Source organism: Aethalodelphis obliquidens, unplaced genomic scaffold, assembly GCF_003676395.1.
Source record: "Aethalodelphis obliquidens isolate GAN/ISIS:26980383/991018 unplaced genomic scaffold, ASM367639v1 scaffold88, whole genome shotgun sequence".
Classification (NCBI taxonomy): domain Eukaryota; kingdom Metazoa; phylum Chordata; class Mammalia; order Artiodactyla; family Delphinidae; genus Aethalodelphis; species Aethalodelphis obliquidens.
The window spans coordinates 326,857-347,451 of NW_020838032.1; the positions used below are offsets into that span (position 1 = coordinate 326,857).

General features: G+C 40.4%; 1 long non-coding RNA gene across 1 annotated transcript; it reads right to left on the reverse strand.

The window, feature by feature from the left end:
- Positions 1 to 374: 374 nt before the first annotated feature.
- Positions 375 to 20,531, reverse strand: LOC113613504 (uncharacterized). Its single transcript, XR_003430279.1, has 2 exons — positions 20,422 to 20,531; positions 375 to 662 (listed from the first exon to the last, which is right to left on the reverse strand). It is a non-coding gene; the product is annotated as an uncharacterized LOC113613504 (long non-coding RNA).
- Positions 20,532 to 20,595: the final 64 nt, after the last annotated feature.

A 20,595-nucleotide genomic window follows, 5' to 3' on the forward strand; every position in this document is an offset into this window, starting at 1 on the left:
CAGTAGCAGCCAAGGTGGTCTGGGCCCACCTCTGGAGTCCAAGATGGCAGCTGTGGCTTGTGCCCGTCCCCTGAGCTCATGTAGGTGGTGCCCTGCCACTTGAGAGAGCATGTGAAAAAAGAAGTTCCTATGGCAGGCCCACCCCTCTCCTTTCACACCACCCAATGGTGGTGCCCTGCCTTTCTGGTGGGCCCAGGCCTCCCCCCATACTCCCTTGGTTGTGGCGTACCACACCCTTGCCCCCTCAGGATGTCTCCATGCAGCCAACGCCAGTCTTGTCCCCTGGGTCTGGTCTCTGAAGCCTGGGCCTCAGCACCCAGGCCCGACCCACCCCCTCTGTCCCAGCTAATCTCCCCTCCATTGAGGGCACTTCCCAGTGTGCAGAAACCTTTATTCTTTCACAGCTCCATCCAAGGGGCACAGGTCCTGTCCCAATTCCTGTCTCTTTTTTCTTTTGCCCTACCCACTTATGTGGAGATTTTCTTCCTTTTTGGAAGTCTGAGGTCTTCTGCCCATATTCAGTAGATGTTCTGTGAGAATTGTTCCACATGTAGATGTATTTTTGATGTATTTGTGGGAGAAGGTGAGGTCCATGTCCTATTCCTCCGCCATCTTGATCCGATCTCTTATGTGTATTTGTTTTAGTTTCCATGTTTAAAAAGCTAGAAACGGACAAAGTAGTGAGAGGTAGGTACTTGTTACATGTATTCCTCACAAATGTGTTTGTTTCTATAAGAGGATTCAGGTCTTGTTACATCACCTCAGTATGGCCTTCCACAACCTCCCTATTTATAATGGCACTCTTCATTTCAAGCAGTCCGTTTCTTCCCTTGTTTTTTCTCCTAAGCACTTACTAGCTCTTCTTACTTCTGAAATTGTATTTCAAAATTTCCACTTATCTGTCCTATTTGAAAAATTTGGGGGCACTACATCTCTTTCCCACACTCTTTCTGCTTCCTTTGATGATACTTACTAATCATGATTCCTGAAATCAGCCCAAACATTGATTTTATCATACTTTTGTCTGTGCTTCCCTAAGTGCTTATTCCCATTAGTTGACCTGGTTTAAAGTTGTATCTCTCCTGCCTCAAACATAATAAGGCACAGAATAGGCATACAATGGATATCTGAGAGTGAAAGAATTTTGATTCCCAGTCTTTTTCTCCTCCTAATTTGTCTATCTTTGAGCACTCTATCCTCAAGTTCTGCTCTTTTTCTTCTTATACAATAACTGTTTCCAGGCCTCATCCATACCTGCAGTTTAAGCCTTTTTACTTTATTTTAATGACTTGTGCCCCTTCAGGGCAGCTGTATTTCAGTGTTATGGTCTCTTTATTCTCAAAATGGTTGAAAAAAACTAAATTTTTTTTTCTCACAACTCAAATATCCTTCTTTTTCCCCTTCCATAATTATTTTGTCCTGGTAGCCTATTCTCATATCAGACAACCAAGAAATCACTTTAAAGTTCTGAATCATCTCTGTTATCCTCATACCAATCTTTCAATACTTCCTGACATTTTAGTTTTCCTTTGTACTCAGTATTTTCATGTTCTCACTGCCTAATGACATCACCCAAAACTTAGAGTCCTGCTCTTTAATGCCTCAATTTTTATTATTCCTAATTGGATTTAATTTTTACATAATGTATTAAATTCATTTTTCTCTGGGCTGACAAAATAACTTATGGCTTATAAAGCTGGGTTTTACATATAACTTAATACATGAAATTTAGTGACCATCAAATAAATTTTGAACCCCTCTTACATTATCAGATGTATTTCTTTCTGTTGCCTACCCTGATGCCAGAGCTTATATGATCCAGTCTCCTTGTAAGTGTCACCCATTCATGTGCCATTCTTCCTTACATCACAGTTTTCATCATTGTATGCTTTCCCTATACAGCTACTTAAATTTTATACATTCATTAAATTGCTTAGCATGCCTGGCACAAGGGAGTGTCTCGTTATTTTTTGTTATTTTTGCAATATTAATTTTTGGCTAAGATTCCTACTTCTATAAAATGATCATGGAATATATTAGCCTATTTTAATTTCTCCTTTTTTGTAATCTCCCAACTCATTTCATGGCTATTTCACAAGAAAATGAGACTTTTCAGACACTCAGTGCTAGATAACATACAGTCATTGAAAGAACACTTTTTCTTTCCTTGAAATTCACTAAAAAGTGTGGCCTCAGTTTTATTCTTCCATACTCAGGTATGGAGCCAGGTAGAGGAGAAGTAGTTCATATCAATTCACTCTGAAAGCACTATCTCAAATACAAATGCCCAGCTCAGGTTTCTGTTTCCCCCAGCAGTTACTTTTGATTAACATGAAATTATTCAGTTACTTGTAATTAATTCTTTGCAAACGAAGCAACTGACAAAGGATTAATCTCCAAAATATACAAGCAGCTCATGCAGCTCAATATCAAATAAACAAGCAACCCAATCCAAAAATGGGCAGAAGACCTTAATGGACATTTCTCCAAAACAGATATACAGATTGACAACAAACACATGAAAGGATACTCAACATCACTAATTATTAGAGAAATGCAAATCAAAACTACAATGACCTCATTGTATGTAGTTGATTGATACCTATCATCTCACACTGGTCAGAATGGCCATCATCAAAAAATCTACGAACAATAAATGCTGGAGAGGGTGTGGAGAAGAGGGAACCCTCCTGCACTGTTGTGGGAATGTAAATTGATACAGCCACTATGGAGAACAATATGGAGGTTCCTTAAAAAACTAAAAATAGAACTGCCATATGACCCAGCAATCCCACTATGGGCATATACCCTGAGAAAACCATAATTCAAAAAGACTCATGTACCACAATGTTCATTGCAGCACTATTTACAACAGCCAGGACATGGAAGCAACCTAAGTGTCCATTGACAGATGAATGGATAAAGAAGATGTGGCACATAAATACAATGACATATTACTCAGCCATAAAAGGAAATGAAATTGAGTTATTCATACTGAGGTGGATGGACCTAGAGTCTGTCATACAGAGTGAAGTAAGTCAGAAAGAGAAAAACAAATACTGTATGTTAACTCATATATATGGAATCTAAAAATGAAAAGGTACTGATGAACCTAGCTGCAAGGCAGGAATAAAGAGGTAGACATAGAAAATGGAATTGAGGACACTGGGAGGGGGAAGGGTAAGCTGGGACAAAGTGAGAGAGTAGCATTGACATATATACACTACAAAATGTAAAGTAGATAGCTAGTGGGAAGCAGCTGCATCACACAGGGAGATCAGCTCTGTGCTTTGTGACCACTTAGAGGGGTGGGATAGGGAGGGTGGGAGGGAGACGCAAAAGGGAGGAGGTATGGGGATATATGTATACATATAGCTGATTCACTTTGTGAAGCCACTCTTCTTGGCCACCACTGTTGGCGGAGAGGCCGCCTATCACTGGGGTGGAGATACATCTTCTGATAGGGATTGAGGAGGCCACCTTTGCTGGAGATGGAGCCAGTGAGGCCAATCCCACAAGAAAAGAAGACTCATCAGAATTTAGGGGCTCTGTGTCCCCAGTTTCATCAGGGTCTTCCACATGGCCCCACCCCAAATTACAGAATCCCATTCTTTCCCAAGCAATGCATTCACTTTAACAGAAGACATGCTGTGAGGCTGGGAGGTCAACTTGCATTATAATTCAGCCAATTGCTAGGCAAGGAATCAATTTTTGATTCTCAGAAATATCAGCCGTGTGGCTACAGGAGATATGGCTGTCCCTCAGGGCATTCGTAGAAGCTCTTAGGTCACTTTATGCTGCACCTGAGCTGGGAATTTGAATCCCAGAGCTCATCCTTTTCTTTCACCACTTTGTCCAACAACATTAGAAGCAACCAACACATTATATTCCTTGGTTTTCCAAAAATGTTCAAAAATGCCAAACACAGAGTCACTTAGTTCCTTTCTTCTTTTAAGTGGTTGATGAGGATATTCAATGCAGATGTTTTGCATATCTCTATATACTTTTCACACCATGGACTATCAGGGCTCTCTACTATGAAATGGAGTCATTAGCATCTCTAAATCTAATCAGACTAGAGAGCCAATTCCAGAAACCCCAGAACCAATTCAGAAAACTCATCCTTAACATTTTGTTCTTCTAGTACTGCTCCCCATACCCAAATCTTTACTAGTCAGAGTTCTCCAGAGAAACAGAATATATATATAGCTATATGTAAATAGTGTACTATAGGAATAGTTCACATGATTACGGAGTTCAAGAAGTCCTACAATCCATCATCTATAAGTTGGAGAACCAGTAAAGCCAGTGGTGTAATTCAGTCTAAATTCAAAGGCCTGAAAACCAGTTGAGTTGATGGTGTTAAGTCCCAGCCCTAGTCCAGAGGCTTGAGAACCATGGTCTAAGTCCCATTCTGAGTCTGAAGGCCTGATAACCAAGAGCACCAATATTTGTGGACAGAAGGTGGATGTTTCATGACAGTGTACTTGGCAATGATCTCTTAGATATGACACCAAAAGCAGGGCAACAAAAGCAAAAAAATAAACAAATGGACTACATCAAGTTTAAAAGCTTTTGTGCATCAAAGGACACAGTCAACAGGTGAAATGATGTACAAATGACCAACAAGCATATGAAAAAAGGCTCAACATCACTAGTCATGAAAATGAAAATCCAAATCACAGTGAGATATCACCTTACACCCATTAGGATGTCTAGTATCAATAAAACTGAAAATAACATGAGTCTTAGCTTGGGCCCTCATAACAGCATACCATAGACTGGGCGGCTTGCGTCAGCCAGTCTCATGGTCTAAAGGCTAGAAAGTCTAAGATCAAGGTCCCCACAAAGCAGGTTTCATTCTGAGACTTCTCCTCTTGGCTTGTAGGCAGCTGCATCTCCCTGTGCTCACATGGACTTTCCTTGATGCATGTGCATATAGGGTGAAGAAAAGAGCAAGCTCTCTGGCATCTCTTAAAAGGGCACTAAACCCATCATGAAGTCCCCACATTTATGACCTCATATAAACCTGATTATCTTCAGAGGTCACATTTCCCAAATACTATCATATTGGGGGTTAGGGCTACAACGTAGTAATTTGGGAGGGAACAAAATTCAGTTCATAGAACAAGTGTTAGCAGAGATGTGGAGAAATTGGAACCCTTGTGCACTGTTTATGGGATTGTAAGCTGGTCTAACCACTGTAGAAAACAGTATACAGATTCTTCAAAAAATTAAAAATAGAACTACCACAGGATCCAGCAATGCCACTTCTGGGTCTATATCCAAGAGCATTTAAAGCAGGGTTTTGAAGAGATATTTGCACACCCATGTTGATAACAGCACTATTCACAGGAGTCAGGAGGTGGAAAGCAAGCCAAACGTCCATTGATGGATGAGTGGATAAACAAAAGATAGCATATACATACAGTGGAATATTATCCAGCTTTAAAAAGAAGGAAGGAAGTCTATCACATGCTACATGGGTGAAACTTGAGGACATTATGCTAAGGGAAATAAGCCAGTCACAGAAGGACAAATACTGTACGTTGGTAAAAGCAGTCTCACGTACGCAGTATTTTGACTCCCACTTGGTCACATAAGAATGGGCCTTGGGTCTGGAACACTTCCATACCAAGAGATAAAGAGCCCACATAGCTTGTGTGAGCTTCTCATGCCATGGGAATATTCTCCTTGTTACAGCCACAGTTAGTACTCTCATCTCTGCTTTAAATGTGTGTGTCATATGGCACCTGGCCACCCCCACCGTCATATACCTCCTCACAGGGAGGGGACAGGGTTCCTTCCACTGCAACATGAGAGGGATGCACATAGGCAAATTGGCCTGAGTCAGCCACCAGGAGAAACTCCCTGGCCATGGAGGACTGACACATACTACTGAGGCTGATCTTTTTCTGTCTCTTCTCTATGTAAGTAAAGCGTTGTTCCATCCAGTGCCTAATTAACTGTGTTGTTTTCCTTGGCAAGTCCAATACCAAGATGCAATGTGCAGAAGTGTTTACAGTCCTTCCCCTGGTGTTGGTAACCAGTGAATGGTACTCTGCTGGACACTGGGTATGAGATATGTAAAGTAGTCAAATTCATAGAAACTAAAAAGTAGAATGGTGGTTGCCAGAGGTGGGGGAGGAGAAATGGGGAGTTGTTTATGCCCTCAACATCTTCACATCCCCATCAAGTATAGTGAGAAGGGCCAAGAAAGTGAGTCATGCCCACACTCATGACTGATTAATTAATATAAAATATCTATCATGATTTGTGTTCCTGTGCTATTTCTTAAAGGTAGAGCTAACAAATATTTTTATACATGATTGATACCTACTATAACTACACTATTAGTCTGGAATATTTAACATATATTCTAATTAAGTAATTGAATGCTCTGTGTTATTTTGCTGCATTCCTGTTAAATTGGCCTGAAAGAATCTTTATTTATTAAAGTATCAGGTGGTTTTAGAAAAGAAGTATTCAATGATTTCTATCTAGAGCATGATCAAGTTGAAATATTGCCATTTGTACAGTTAAATTCACTTACAAAGAGAAACCACTGTTTGTTCAGTTAATATTTCCAGAACATGTGACTGTTTTAATTTACATTTGTACCTTATCACTTGAGGACAAAAATAAAGTGACAGTTAAAGTAACAACATTGAAATGTAAAATCAGAATAAAATCATGCCCTTTCACAATATTCTATCTAGACAAAGTTGTAGACTGTGGTTCTTTAAGAATAGCTCAGATGGGAACTTCCTCCTCATAACTACACTCTCCGCCACCCTCCTCAACCCCCAAAAACACAAACACAGACATTCTCCTCAGGCTCCACCAAAATAAATTTAATTGTGAGCTCATCAGTTATGAGGTACAGGTTTAATTTATCTTACCACTACAGAAACGGCAAAGATTTTCCATTAAATACTAGATTTAGAAACTTTATAGAAAGTCCCAGATTTATAATTCATTCTGTAATACTGGCACAATGAAGATTGTTCTGTAAAATTCATGGAAAAAATGTTCCAAAGAAACAAATTTTTCTCCTAAATTATTTTCCCAAATCAGTAAGTTAATAAAATATCAAAGAAGCTATGGTTTAACATAACCACATTTATTTTTGAAATTTTAAAAGGAATTTTATGATCTTTCAGCTGTATAAATTATGATGCTTCACAAAGGTGAATTTTAGCCCTTAAGGAAGGTAACTGTATTTTCCCAATTCCTCCATTACTTTGAAAATATAAATACCAGGTTCCAATGTTTAAACAAATGGGAGTCACTGTTTCTGATATGGATTTAAACAGATTATAATATATGCATATTTAAAAATATATATTAATGCCTATTTAACTTTATTTTTTAACTACTTGGGAATTATAGCAATGTCATCACCTATGCCAAACAAAGAGTGACTCTCATAACCTTCTCTTTTTGTTTTCTGCATTTTTATCCCCTCAAGACCTGCTTACACAAGAAACAAACTGTCTTCTGTTGTACTGCAATCCAAATTGATCTCTCCTTGCCATAGAGAAAATTTGAAAAAGTTTTCTTTAAAGTCTTAATTAACTTAACTTAGTTGATTTGATTTTGCAATAACTGCATTAATGTCATATAAATTAAGAAACTTATCTACCATCTCTGAGCAATTCCAGGATAAGAAACCAGAAGCTGTAGCTTTTCAATCACAGACTGAAAAATCCCTGTCATTTAACGTATAAGTTTCTTTGTGTTTGGTTCAAAGCAGTAGTGGCTCCTATAGCTATTCTGATGGTCATCTGATACCCCACTTGCTACCTTTATCCAATGAAGTCCCTATTTCTGCCTAAGTTTTCCTCTTGTAGTGGACGTTTAAGAGATTTAAAAAGAAGAATGGAAAAGCCAGAAAGAAGACAAGACCTATGAAGAAACAAGTCAACAAAACTGCTTCGTCAAGCAATTTGGACAGTTCCCCTGAAGATGGTGAGCTGAGCAGTGCATACCTGGTAGTAAGCTCCCACCCTTGTATCTTTGAAGATGGAAGGAAATAGGGAAGATGAAAAAAATGAAGTCTTCATTAGAGCACTCTTTAACCTAATGAGATCAGTAAAAATGTCAGTGATTGCCAAAGGTTAGAGAAGCAGGAGGGAGGAATAAATAGGAGGAGCACACAGAATTTTAGGGCAGCAAAGTAATTCTGTATGATACTATAATAGAAGACACATGTCATTATACATTTGTGAAAACCCATAGAATGTACAATGCCAAGAGTGAATGGTAATGTAAATTATGGACTTTGGGTGATAGCGATGTGTTCATGTAGGTTCATCATTTTAACAAATATACACTCTGGTGCAGGATGTCGATAGTGGGGAAGGCTGTGCATGTGTGGGCAGGGGGTATATGGGAACTCATCATACCTTCTGCTCAATTTTGCTATGAACCTAAAACTACTCTTCAAAAAAGCCAATTTTTTTAAGTTGATATTTATTTCCCACTCACAGAAAAGATAATAGGGTTTTTGTTGAACTTATTTGACTGTCTAATTATATCCCTTTCATGTATGCTGAAAAATTTTTTAAATTGAAGTATAGTTGATTTACAATGTTGTGTTAATTTCTGCTGTATATATATATATATATATATATATATATGTTTATATGTATTCTTTTCCATTATGGTTTATCACAGGATATTGACTATAGTTCCCTGTGCTATACAGTAGGACCTTGTTGTTGATTACTTCTTTGCTTTATCCTGCAGAATACATATAAAAGTCTTGAAATAACAATGCCAATATTGTATTGATACTATGTATGAAATAGGCAACTGATAGGAACACATTGTATAACACAGGGTACTTTACCTAATGCACTATGGTAATCTAAATGGAAGGGAAGTCCAAAAGGGAGGGGATATCTGTATGTGTATGGCTGATTCCTTTTGTTGTGCAGGGGAGGCTAACACAACACTGTAAAGCAAACATACTCCAATAAAAATTAATTTTAAAAAATGCTAATATTGGCTACTGAATAGAATTTAAAATTTCTTAGTATTCTTTTTTTAATCTTGGAATATATCCTCCTAGGGATGTACAGTCAAAAATGCTCTGTTTTAGAGTCATTTGAAGTAGTTCTTCAGTATGTGGTTATGCCATCAGCTTGACATACAGCTATGTTCACTATAAAAAAAATAGTTTATTTTTTTCAATTTTTAGAAATTTTTTCATTTTGCTTTTTTAATGATGTAAATATTTGCATGGTTACAAGTCAAAATTATTAAAAAAAGGAACATTCATAGAAATTTTGCTTCCATCCTCATCTCTGCAATTCTTTTCCTCTCTCTTTAGACCATTAGTTTTCTTAGTTTTGGTTTATCCTTTCATTGTTTCTTTTTGAAAATACAAGAAAATGCATTTAAATATAGTCACACTCCCTTCCCTTTCTTACACAAAATTTGCAAACTATAAAAGTATTTTGCATCTTGCTCTTTTTTTTTTTTTGCTCAATAATATATCTTGGAGATCACTCCATATTGGCATATAGAGATCTTCCTGCTCATTTTTACAGCTGCATAGTACTCCACTGAATGAATGCAACAGGTTTTTTTTTGTTTGTTTCCTATGATAGAGTTTTGGGTTGTCATAATCTTTTTGTTATTAAAAACAGTGCTGCAGGGACTACCCTGATGGTCCAGTGAGTAAAACTACACGCTCCCAATGCAGGGGGCCCAGGTTCAATTCCCGCATGCATGCCACAACTAAGAGTTCCCATGCCGCAACTAAGACCCAGTGCAGCCTAAATAAATAAATAATTAATTAATTTAAAAAAAAACAATGCTGCAATGAATAACTTTGAAATGTGTGCCAATTTTAAAAAATCAAAGTTAGTTGTAGTAAATGCAATAATAAGCTTATAGGAGTGTTCCAGCACTGTGGTAATCATTCATTGATAATAATTAGTAATAACCTACCTCCACATTGTCTTCTTATTGAATATTGTTTTATTTGCCCAGATGTGAACCTCCCACCATCACTCAGATACACACTGTCTACTCAAGTGTTTACTATGGAGTTGCAATCCTCTTATAAACTCCACATTCCTTGCCACAATGATAGGTCTATGCTTAGGTACCTAATCCAAATTGGGTCCATCAAAGAACCTCGATTGAATGGTCTGGGTTTAGTAATCTGACTCAAACTGTGCCATTCAGGGCTCTTCTCTGGCTTCTAAACGTGAGACCTAGGAAGGGTGTTTTATTCTGATCACCAATTCCAGTGTGTGTGCTGCGGTGGAGGGGGGTGAGGGTTCTTCTCCACTCCTCCAAACAATGCTCCAGACATTAGCTGGGTATCCTAACAATTCAAGTCCATTTTGACATTATCTACTGGGAGAGAGTATCAGATTCCACAGGTCATGGGTTCAGTTCCACAAGAATGGCCCCCCTTACTTCAGATGTCAATCACAAGTAGTAGGTCCCCAAGTTACCCACAACTTCTGTCCAGTTTAGTTAAAAGTCAAAGGTTCCCATGAGGGCCCTCAGGTTTTATTAACTTGCTAGAGCAGCTCACAGAACTCAGAGAAACATTTTACCTACTAGATCACAGTTTTATCATAAAAACAATATAACTTAGGAGCAGCCAGAAGGATGACAGGGCAACGTGTGGGGAAAGGACATGGACCTACTATGCTCTCTCTCTGAGCATAGCACCCGCCCCAAACCTCTGCATGTTCACAAGCCTGGAAGCTCTCAGAGCCTCCTATTATTGGGGTTTTTATGGAGGCTTCATCATGAAGGCATAATCAATCATTAACTCTATTTTTAGGCCTTCTCACTCCTTAAGAGCATGGGAAGTGGGGCTGAAAATTCCAAGCTTCTAATCATGGTTTGGTCTTTCCTGTGACCAGCCCCTATCCAGGAGCTATCCAGAGCTGCCTCATTAGAATAAAAGATGCTCCTATCACCCAGGAAATAACAAAGGTTTTAGGAGCACTGTCAGGAACCAGGGTCAAAGACCAAATATTAGAACAAAAATGCCTCAAGAGCTCTTATCACTTAGGAAATTACAAGCGTTTCAGGAGCTCTGTGCCAGGAACTGGGGGCAGAACCAGTATATACTTTCCATTACCTCACAAGGGGGAAGCTCAATTCATCCCCAGTGGAGTGTGTGCGACATGATTCTGGGAGTAGCCATGTTCTCAGGCATTGTATAAGGGGACAAGTTGAGAAAAGGAAACCCACCCATAAAGAGATGCAAAACTAGAGAAGAAGGAAGAAGTTCCTGGTGGTGTTTTCTTCTGAGACAAGCCATATCTATGCCTTTCCTGCTATTTTGTTACATGCAACAATAAATTTCTCTTTTATTCTAAAAAATAAAAAGGAAATTAGGCAGTGAATTAAGGCATTACATGAAAAATAGAATTAGCCAACAAAAAAGCTCATACTAGAGTCAGAACCTACTTTGATTCTTAACTCTATTGTTTTCTCTCAGTTCATCTAGTTTTTCAGACAGAAGAGTTCACTGCACCTGGGACACAGTAGGTGCTCAATAGATGAGAGCTGTTTGAACAGATGAATGAGTAAACAATAGATGCATCATTATTTCTTTTCAGTGATTATTTTCTCAACAATCTAAACAAGTAGATTATAATTCAATCCGAAATTAGAATATGTTTCCTACATCCAAGAGTCCCTGAATTTCAAATTGGTTCTCACACAACTGATAAAACATCGTTTCATAATCTGTTTACTAAATTCGTAAAGAAAGACTCAATGTCCTGGACTGGTAAATTTTAAAGAAAGAGGGAAAATATTCTCTGATTGGTGTTCTTGTGTGGCTATAGAACATTTAAAATCTACCCATTGCAAATCAACAAGAATTTTATCTGCATGTTACTAAACAACAGTAGATACCACAAATGTACTTTATGAAACCACTTTGCAAGTAGAGCAAACTTGTTCCATTCATCAAGGGATGCTTGCTCTTATTTACTAAAAACTCAAAGAGGCATTCCATTTGCAAAGCCTTTTGCTACAATTCAGCAAAGATATTAATCATTAAGATAAGTTACATATCTTGAGATCTTTCATCTTAAATACAAACCTACTGAATGAAGAGCCCAATGAAGAGCGATAACAAACAAATTACTTAAATGGAAAAAAATAACATAACAAACTATTAACTATATATAGGCAGTAACTAAGGGTGAAAAGATAACTCTAAAGAATATCCTAGGGCTGAGGAAGAGTGCTCAAGGAAGGAACAAACTTGTCAGGGGTTCCCTCCGCATAGCTAGAATTCAGTTTCTTCTGAGATGTGGATTTAGCCCATTGGATGATGGAGAAATTTGCTGGGTTTCCTAAGCCAAAGCTGGTCCATAGTCCAGGCAAGCGGGAAATACTCCTTCAGGCTGCAGGTGGGCAGAGACTACCAGATAGGCATGCAAAAGGAGCTGGGCATCAGAAGCCCACTGAGTGGTATTAAGCCTGGCATGTGTGGTGTCCACATTGGGAGAACAATAGGAACCAACCCTCCAGGGTGCAAGTGGACTGAGGCTGGCAGTTGGGTGAGCAGAGGGAGTCAGGGCATCAGGAGCCCATCTATGGGCAGTGCAGTGTGAGGCCTGGGGTGCACAGTGTTCACACTGTGTGGGCTGCAACAGGTGGTCACTGGGCCTGGGCTGGGACTGCAGGCTCACCAAGGGATTACCCGCTCCTGGATGCCCAGTGAGACAGAGCATTGCTGAAGTCCCCACACGTGCACCCCTGGTAATTGTGAATTTGGAGCAAAGTGTGGCAAACAGAAGCACATCAAAACAAGAAGAGAAGCCCTTTCTCCTGCAATGTCCCTCCAGCACCCCTGTTTTAAAACGTAGGTCTTATTATTATTCAGGTATGGTAAGGCCAAGTCAGGAGACAGCTGCCATTGAAAAGATAGTTTGTTACAGTTCCCAAGAGGAGAGAGCAGGCCATGCCACGTAGGGCCACACGGAAGCATCAGAGTCAGTCAGGAGGCAGGGGGAGTGAGGGGAAAACATGGGCAACAGCCTTTATTGTGGTTTTCATGGGAAGGAATGGGAGAGGTAGGGTAAACAGGCTTAGGATTGAGTAATTTTAGTGAGCTCCAGGGTGTAGGGCCTGCTCCTAGCTGTCTGATAACTGGCCCCGTTATAATTAGTGCAAGGGAACAGTGGCCCATCGTGTGAGAGCCCAATTAAAGAGTGGTGGAGGGGTATGGGCTCTGGATTGTTTAGTGTGCATCTGAAAGCTGTGCTTGCAGGCAGGCCTTTGCTGTCTCTAGGAACTGGCTTCTAGGCAGTCCCTCCAGGGTCAGCAAGGCCCCAAATGTCAAACCATCAGAAATACATGGTTAATACAGCCCCCTACTGACAAAATGTGTTTACTGCAAAGGAGAAATGCTTATTACCATAGAGTAAGTAATGAAGGGTGGATTTGCAGCTGAGATGCATTCATTACTAACCAGCACAACTATACAGAGATTGATCATCCTGTTTGAAGATTTTCAACCAGTTGAGTTCAGCTCTGATTGTTTATTTATTTTTTATTTCATTTATTTTTGTCAGTGATAATATCATCTTTGGAAAATGGATCTCTCCTTGCTTTGTACCCTGTAATGGTCATTTTGGCTTTTTCCCCACTGTCTCTTTTATTCAAATAATCAATTTAAACTAATCATGGATATTTAAGTCTTTTGCCAGAGACTGGTCTAGGGAAGGGCACGTCTAAGCTATGTTGACCTGAAACAAATAGACTTCCAGATTTTTCTCCAGAAAAGATGGGTTTATTCCAAATCAGTAGGGAATTGCAATTCTGGGTCTGCAACCATAGTGAGCTACATGCAAGTTCACCCACCGCAAGGGAAGAAGAATACTTCTATAGAGGGAAAAGGAAGTTGGGAGGGCTATAAGAAGCAAAGAGTCCATGGCTTTTCATTGGCTGAGTCCTTGCCAGGAAAGGAGTCTTTCTTACAAATGCAGGGCTTGGCTATCGCTGCAGAGCATGAGAGCGCCCCCTCCTGTTTTCCCAACTCTATTTAACTCAGGTTGCTGTTTAATCATTTTTTATAGCAAATTTAGGTAAGCTAAACCAAAAGGAGAAGGTTGCTAGGGCTTCTGGGGATGAACATGTTCTATGTCTCTTCAACGCACCTGAACTAGAAAATGCAGCTCTGTTGCAACTGGGATGCATCTTGTGACCAGCCTAAGGGCAATGCCGATACAAAGGAGGATTGAACCAAGAGAACAGCTAGCAAGGAAGCCCTGATTTTACCACACCTAGAAACTGACTTGTCCTTGAATTTCCTGTTATGGTAGATAATAAATAGCCTTATGATGCAAAACAGTTTGAGCCAAGGTTTTCTGTCACTTGAAAAGAAAAATATCGTAACTGATACAAGTTCTCATTATACTTTATTCATACTTCTGCTCTATTACTTATTGCCCTTCATCACAACTATTTATTCTGAGTTTATTTTCCCAACTAGACTACTGTCTCCTTCCCTTGAGCTTGGCTTCATTATCTTAATCTTTCTAGTTTCTAACAATGCCTGACACAGGGAAGTTACTAAGTAAATATTTCTTGACTCTGTGACTGGTTCTGCCTGTTGCATCCTGATTTCAAGGATTTGGGGCGTTTATATGAAACATAGTTTGTATTCGTAAGCTTAAAGTGTAAAGGAAACTACAATACATTGCAATTAATACTCCAAAAAACAAACACATTTGAGAGTAACCAAATGAAACATCTATACCAGAATAAGCCGAATTCTGTGGTGATCATTTGTGGCTTTACTCATGCTTTCTTCCTGTCACTTGGACTCTAGAACATTTTTTTAAACTTTACTTTTGGAACTAATTTTAGAAATACAGATGAATCGCAAAATAGTACAGAGCTCCTATTTACCCTTTACTCACTTTCCTCTAATATTAACATCTTATATAGCTATAATACATTTGTTAAAACCAAAAAGTTAACACTGGTACAACACAACTCACTAAAGTTCAGACTTTATCCAGAGTTCCCCAGTTTTTCCACTAATGTCCTCTTGCTGTTTCAGGATCCAATTCAGAATACCACACTGCATTTAGTTATCATGACTCCTTATCTCCCATCCGTGATGGTTCCTTGGTCTTTTATGACATTTAACACTTTTGAAGAGTATTGGTCAGGTATTTTGTAAAATGTCCCTCAAATTTTTTTTATCTAGAGCTTTTTCCATTTTTTTTCTTCTTTTCTGATGTCTGAAGCTTTCTAAAAATTCTTTTGTAGTAATAATAATGCCTTATTTTAGGATATTTTATGCTTTGCAGACCAACGTCACTACATTCCTTTGGTGATTCTCATCTCCACCTGGAGAAGTGACTCAGAAAGAACATTTCTCCCCATATATGGGAAAGCACTCATGGAAAGATGCTGTAAGGAGGAGGCTGAAAGCACCAAAGCACCTGTAGGAATGAAGCCTGTGAGACAGGCTGGGACTTGGGACCTGGGACCCTTTGCTGCAGTGCTTATGCTCTCGGGTGGCCTCAGCCTGCAGCGGCTTGGAACAGGATTTCAGTTCCCAGCCACAGATTGAAGTCAGGTCGCAGCAGTGAGAGCGCTGAATCCTAGCCACTAGACCACCAGGGAAGAGTGGCCAGTGACAAGGCCCTGGCCTGTCAGCTGTGTAGAAATGAATTTCCACATAGAGTCAGAAAATAGTGAAACAAGTGTTATGAGGAAGAAAAACAGCACATATGTGTGGATAGGCACACGGGCGGGCTCAGAGAGAGAGAGTCACGTCCTCCTGGTAGTTTGAATCACCTTTATGGGGCATTTCTTCCAGGTTTCCTTTGGCCAATCATCTTGCTTTGCCTGGTTCTGAGTCCGTATATGGTATATCTCAGGGTCCTCCCATGCGCACATCTCATAGCCATGATGGATTCTAGCGAAGAGGCCCATGGGTAGGTTGGCATCACTTGCTGTGGGGTGGTGCCCCCTCCCTTTTGACCTCCGAGGAGCCTCTCTACGCATGTGTAGTCAGGGAGGTCTCCTTGACTTCGAGAATGAGGAATATGTGGTCTTTTATCTCTTATCTGGGCAGGGCTCAGCTCTTCTCTAGCTCCTCAACTTGGAGTATCTGTCCACAGAGGACAAACTCCAGCTGCTCAGCCTGGGGCCCATCTATCTCCTGCCTCACTTACACCTGGACAAACATCTAGTCTAGTCCCAGCAACAGAATACAAAGAAACCATAAGGGACTAAAAATAACTGTGTATGCGCAGTTGGGGCAAAGTATGAACAACAAGATGCAAAAAAACCAAAAACCCAGCTGCCACTTCTGAGGTGTCAGGAGCAAAAGCAGGGTACTGTGCATGATCCCTGCACACAGCACCACCAAGGGGGTGGCAGGCCACCCACACCACCCCTTCCACCTGACACACGGGTCCGCCCCTACCCTCACCCCATTTAAGGGATCAGCTTGCCCCAGCTCAGGGAGCCTATTACTTGTTTTCACTCCCTCGTGCTGCAGCACCAGTCCCAATAAAGCCTTGTCTGAATTTCTTGTCTGGCCTCTTATCAATTTCTATTGATTAAAGAGTCCAAGAACCCAGGTCGGTAACACCTGGACATGAGGTCAGTGAACTGGACCAGGCCTGAAGGGAGCTGGGCTTGAACTTGTGAGTTACCCTAAGAGGGTCAGATTCCTTACCTCCATGGGCGTAAGTGGTTTATAAAATGTCTTCCAGTACTAAAATCCTCTATTATCTGTGTATTTCATTTCTCCTGCTAATATTGCACTCTATTGACACTAATCCTTAACAGCTAATAATAAAACCCAAAAGTTGCCTTTCAGAGATAGCATTCTACTGTACTTTCTTCTCTCTTAGACAAAGGGAGCAAAGTGAAACCTTGCTCTCTGGGCAAGGCTCTCTTCAAAAGGCTGATAGGGTATATTGGCAACAACTTATCCCTTTAGCCTAAGTTACTTCTCAATGAATTAACCTCTTGGGAGACACATTCCTTGTTTCAGAAAACCAAGGTTCATTAGTGACAGTAGCAGATATGAATTCACCAGGAATGTACTATTTTCAGACTGAAGTACAGTTGCAGAACTCAGCCAGGTGTGTGGGTGATAATGGCATACCAGAAACATAGTGGAGGAGAACAAAATGAAAAATGAAAGGCTCGGGAGTGGGGAGGAAGGTAGAGGGAGAAGTACAAGAGGATAAGGACAAGCAAAAAGAAGTTTATCCATTTATGAGTATTTATTGGGTACTCTCTATGTTCCAAGCTCTGTGATAGATGCTGGAGATATGCAGAACAAAATGGACATGGACTTGTTTTCGGGGAGTTTATACTCAAGAAATGGACAAGAAGGGCAAGGGAGGGATAAATTAGGAGTTTGGGATTAGCAGATACAAATTACTATATATAAAGTAAATAAACAACAAGGTCCTACTGTATACCACAGGAAACTATATTCAATATCCTGTAATAAACCATAATGGAAAAGAATATGAAAAAATATATATACATATATATGTATATATATATATGTGTAACTGAATCACTTTGCTGTATACTAGAAACTAACACAACATTGTAAATCAACTATACTTCAATAAAAAAAGAAATGGACAAAAACCAAATAATTATTTAATCATAACTGTAACAAATGCTTTTTTAAAAAAAAGTGTACAGTGTACCAAATAACCAGAAGTTAGGAGGTCAGGAAAATTTGGTAAGTTGGAATATTTGATGGTCTGGAATATATGATGTACCAAGTAACATATTCCCGGTTCAACCAGGAAGTTTGGGGGAGCTTTGACCAGTTATTGGTCACAGTGTGAAGACAGTGTGGTTAGAGTCAGTGGTTAGCATCTAAACCAAGGAAACTTGGGCATCTACTGTCAGGTGAGGCTCACCTCTGGAATAATGTGAATGAAATAGAGCTGGCTGGGTGTTAGGTTGATGGGTTTCTGTGGACTGGCAAGCCTGCAGCTGCATATGTCCTCTGAGCTCTGCCCTGCTTGTTTCAGACAGTGGGGAACACCATTTCTGTAAGGCACTGTGACTACCTTGCTCCCATTCATACTCGATCCACGCCAGATGGTGAAAGGTCTCTTAGCGCCACCCTATCTTGCACATTCCATGCATTCACCAATCAGACAATATTCATGGAGGCCTACAATGTGTCAGGCCTCGCGCCAGTCTGCGAAGATATTACAGTGCTGCAGAAGGCAAGGAGCTTACTGCCTGATTCAAAGCTTTCCAGACTTTCTTGGTTCACAGTAGTTTATTTCTTGGGGTCAGCAGTTTATTCACAGCACCCTTAGGCCAAAAGAAATTCCTACCAATTTCTTTTATTTGGAAGTTAGATCCAAACAACTTAATAAGTATTTATGTCTGAACAACTTAGTAGCTATTTGAAGATACAACTATAAATTAAAAGAAAAAGTAATATTTTTATTTCATCCCAGAGTGTGCCTGCCTGTTGGACACTGCACAACTTCTCCAATCTTGGAATCAGACTGGACGTCCCCAACCTCATTCCCTAAACACAGTGATTTTTGTGCGGTTTTAGGTTTTTTTATAATTTCTAAATTTATTTATTTTTGGCTGCATTGGGTCTTCGTGGCTGAGCGTGGGCTTTCTCTAGTTGTGGTGAGCGGGGGCTACTCTTCGTTGTGGTGCTTGGGCTTCTCACTGCGGTGGCTCCTCTTGTTGCAGAGCACGGGCTCTAGGCACGTGGGCTTCAGTAGTTGTGGCACGTGGGCTTCAGGAATTGTGGCTCACGGGATCTGGAGCGCAGGCTCAGTAGCTGTGGCGCACGGGCTTAGTTGCTCCGCGGCATGTGGGATCTTCCCAAACCAGGGATCGAACTTGTGTCCCCTGCACTGGCAGGCAGATTCTTATTCACTGCACCACCAGGGAAGCCTGTGCAGTTCCAGCTTTTTATCACAACTGTTAGAAACCCAACTTGGCAAAGATATGACATTATTCAAAGAAATATAGTGGAAAAGAAATGTAGTCTAATGTGAAATCGTGAACTATCTCCACTCACAAGCAGGATGTCAGGAGGATAACCTCTGCTTCCCTCAAGTATTTAAAATATCCTGCTGTGCCCCTGAGAGTGCATCTGTGGCACCCCAGCACTGGTGGAACATGACTTAGAAACAGGTCTATGATTAGAAATGTCCAAACCCACAGCAGAGTTTCTCAAACTGGGAGCACTTAAATGTGTGTTCAATAATGTATGTCTTCACACAACTGAAAGCCAGAGGATTCAGGATCAGTCTCTCCTGCACTTTGTGGCAGAGTGAAATTGGTCACTTTTACCTCACTAGCACTCTGCCCTTGATAAGTGTGATCCTGAAGGGGTTCCACTGGACAAATACCATAAATAGAGGATCGTATTTTCTGAACCACAAATCCAGAAACAAGGGTGGGTGAACTTATAAAGACAAAGAACCTGAATGTTGTCTGGTTCTGCCCTGGAAGACTTGGACACATGGTCACCATCTAAGAGAAACCCCAGTGCAAGACCAGCCTCCAAGTCCAGGACCAGCTGACTCTCACAGAGCCTGCAGAAATTCCTAAATTCCTCTACGCCTGCTTGCCTGCAGCCTGCCCCAGGAGAAATTAAGGTAGAACAGAGCCATTTAACTCCATCTTCCTCATCCCTCTCAATCCATCATTTACACACACACACACACACACACACACACACACACACAGAGTTATATCACTTGAGGGGCCTGCTAAACAGCTTTAGCAAGAAAAGTCTGAAGAAAGGACATGAACTCCTGAAACACCCTAGCACATTTATAAATAGATTTATTATACCTGCTCTTAAAAAATATAACTGAGGGAATTTTCTCAAGTGATAGCGATGGTCCATATTTTTATAGGATTGTGGATAACGGGTGGATAATCAGGCAAAACTCACCTAACTGTGGACAGATGCACAGATTCTGACAGAGTAAAATAGAATCTAGGTGGTGGATATAGGAGTGTTCCCTGTAAAATTCTTTCAACTTTTTGGGCATGTTTTAAAATTTCCATGATAAAATTTTGGCAAATTTTTAAATTTAAAAATTTAATTAAAAAATAAAATTTAACTCCACTTAAGATTTGTACATTACACTGTATGTTAATGATACCTGCAAAAAAACAAAAAAAGCACGAGAACTGAGGAGGGAGTGGGTTAAAAACAGACTAGAAGGTAAAACAAATCTATCGGATCATAAATATGGATGTGCTTGGTAACGGGTTCTCTTGAACAGATAAGAACTAACTTTGACCCAGGCGGCTACGGGGAGCAGGGATTGCTTTCTTCCTAATTAACTCCTTTCTCGGCTTGGATCTCTCTGTCTCTCTACCTCCCTACCATGAATGGCTGAGTCAGAAAACGCGACAGCGGTTCCGTACCTTTCCGGAGCTTCGGAACCACCGGAGATGCAAAGACTTGGCGAATCCTAACCTGGAAGACAACATGTGCGCCCCGGATCGACCCCGCGCGCCTCACTCTCGCCGGGCGCCACAGCGGGTCTGCACCTCAAGCAACTCCGCGCCGTGCGCCCCGCCCCGCCGTGCGCCCCGCCC